Genomic DNA, 3,245 nt, shown 5'->3' with positions numbered 1-3,245 from the left:
TAATAATAATAATAATAATAATAATAATAATAATTGTATCGGGTAAAGCGACCAACTATTGACTTAAGGCTGCCGCACGTGTCGGATTACGTCTTCGACCGCGAGCGGCAGAGACATGAACCTGACTGACATGGGTGATTGGCAGGTGCTCAGGTGTGCTTTGCTCCAACTTTCCTATCAAGCATCAAACATCTATCGTTCTCATCTGGACCCATTCCTTAAAAAAAATTAAAAAAATTATGATACCTTCTATTTTCCTCTGGTGTGGTTTACTTCTTCTTTCCTATCAAACAGCTATCGTCCTTATCTCCCTTTCTTCTTTTTTTATGTTGTTACTCTCTTGTAACTCCTCTAATCTTCTGGCGGTCATATGACCTTATGAGGTTGCGAGAGCCGTAAAACTCTTACTGACACTGCCATGGGTGGTTGGCAGATCCCCTGGCGTGCTTTGTTTCTACTGTACCCATTCCTTTTTTTATATGATACCCTCTAGTATCACTACAAATCTTTGGTTTGGCCTAATTGTGTCGCGGGTGCTGTAAAATTCTTACGAAAGTTAAGACTGAGCAGTCGACTGGAACCTGACACCGTGCCCTGTTTTAGCACGGAACACGTGATACTGCAGCGCACATGGCAGGGCGAGACGGCTCCCAGAGTTAGGAACGTGACTGAAGGTGAAAGTGCAGGGTGGTTTCGTTGCTCAGCGGTTTTGATGGATTAGCATTAAGATAAGATAAGATAAGATAAGATAAGATAAGATACATCTTTATTGTCCAGATCCTGGCACATTGATTTGGTGTTTCACCACGTGTACGCTCTTTACAATAACAAACATAATACAAATGAGCAGCAATATAAACAATAATAATCGTAAGCTAGATACGCACTCAATGTTATTTTGATGCATTAGATCTAGTAAGGAAAGCAGTCTGGGATCTTGTGGGTTAGTGGGAAAAAAATGAAAGGAAAACACATTATGGAGGGGGGTGCTTGAGGTGGTACTAGTAAATAGATTCTTTCTAATCCAGCAGTAGATGCAGTCTCTGCCTTGTGACAAATTACCAAGGACCCCTCTGCTCAGATGTATGTTGTTAAATACTTACATTTTACATTGTTGTCTCCACGTCCTTCCCTTTTTTTTTAACCAAGATGATTTGGTCAAGTTATCTGCTTCCGAAGTATTTTTTAAAATCTTTGTCTGCAATGTTCTCGAATTCTTGTACGAACGAAACCAAAGCTCTGAAATTACGAATACAGGCTCGAAGTCCGCCTCCTAGATGACCTTAAGTATTTTGATTGGAGTGTAAAATACACATTACATACATTTATTTTTTAAAAAAGAAAGAAAGGTATGTTCTGCGAATACCTAAGTGCAAAATGGATAATTGATTGAACATGTCTGTCGTGGTGACTGACAACGTGGCTTTTGCGGTTCTGTTGTCCATGTACTTTTGGCCTGCCTGCATGTCCGAGTCGCCCTATTTCAACTATTTGAAATGACTTTTTTAAAAATTGGTTCTGTTGCGTCGTCTGTCCCTCTGCCCTACTCTATGGATTGAGTTGTTTCTGACTCGACTCGGGGCGGGCCCGTCAACGTCAGGTCTGCGGGAAGGCGAACAAAAATAATGCTATAAATGAAATATGATAGTGGGGTTCTTCCTACTTGGTCGATAGAGTCGACGTCATGAAAAGTCGACACCGTACTGCTGAAGAGCACGCGTGCGACTTGTGGAAGACGACGACCTGACTGGGGATTTAAAAATTTAAAAATAATAAAAATATGTGGGTGGTTGGCGGGTGCGCCAGTGTGATTTACTCCTTCTTTTCTATCAAATATACCTGTCTTTAGTATTTCTCCTCCTTCTCTTTGTGAGCAGTATATGACTGACTCTATAGTAACACCTCTGATAGATTGCAAAGCGCATAGAGCGTGCTGTTGGGCGGGAATTTGCGCAAATCAAATGCTATCTACCATTTTCCTCAGTACTTTTATGACCTAATTGTGTGACAAGTGCCGTAAAACTTACTAAAGACTAAGTTTTTCTATTTTAGACAAACACAGCCGGAAGAAACCTGAGGTTGTTTCTTCGAGTCGTAATTTGTGGAAGTCAGCCGGAGATAAGCCACATTTCATCAGGGACAGATTGTGATTTGTAATCGTAAATGTTTTATTTTGTGTCCCCATCGACACAATTAAGGTAATTAAGGAGGCAGGCTGCTTCGACTCTACCCATTGGGGCAAATCCAGCAGAGTGTGTTCATATGACCTTAAGCAGTTTAGAGCGCCGTAAAACTCTTACTAAACCAAACAAAAAACCCAGCGGGATGAGAGGGATACAGTGTTCCAGCAAAACTGCTAAATACCCCCCACCTCCCGGCCCCTGCCCTTCTTACATAGGAATCGAACTCGTGTCCCGTACGTGGGACGGCGAAGAGCCTAACTACTACACCACAGTGGATGGTGGAGACAGGGCAAGGTTCGTAGTAAAATCGAAGAGAAGCAGAAGAAAAAGAATGCTCCAGATTGGCCCCAAATCGTCGTTGGTTAACCTTATCTGTACGTCGTGTTTTACTATCGTATCCATACAGCGTGGGGAACTCTGTGCCACCACTTTCCAAAGAGGAACTTTACTCGTTAATCTGATCCGTACGCTTTGCATAGCAGTCTTGTCAAAATGATCTTTGGAGAAATACTAAAAGTTTCAAAGAGATCTTTGTGCTAAAAGTATTCTAAAATGTGAAGAATACACCCCCGGGGGTACAAAATGACCCAAGGGCATACGGAGAGGGTTAAAGAAAACTGTAACCCCTCAATTCGGAACTTTCTTGACCTCTAGCTAGCACGCACCTCCTGGGTCTCCACTCTCCTTGGGGCTATATTTAGGTCGCTGTGACGTCATGCGCTACAGAAGCTTTTAACTAATTTCAAGTGGGGAAAGGGCGGGGGAGGTGGGGGGTCAGTGTCGAATGTTGCTTTTATCCTGCCGTAAACTGAGTGTGTGCTGCGAATAGATCGTGATCGTGACTTCTTTGAGGCTGAGATTTTTGACGGAGCTTGTGTACTTTAGTACTTAAAGACCAGTGTCCTTTTCATAGATGTACTTTTGCAGAATGAGATACGCACGCCCCAGTCACTCTTTATCCTACATTATGCAAACGTTTTGCAGGAATGTGTAAAGTGTACTTTTCTTTTCCCCTCCTCTTCTTCTTCCTCCTACTCCTCCTCCTCCTCCTCCTCCTCCTCC

Source organism: Aplysia californica, unplaced genomic scaffold (assembly GCF_000002075.1).
Source record: "Aplysia californica isolate F4 #8 unplaced genomic scaffold, AplCal3.0 scaffold00048, whole genome shotgun sequence".
Taxonomy (NCBI): Eukaryota; Metazoa; Mollusca; class Gastropoda; order Aplysiida; family Aplysiidae; genus Aplysia; species Aplysia californica.
Note: the sequence above shows the minus strand (reverse complement) of the source record.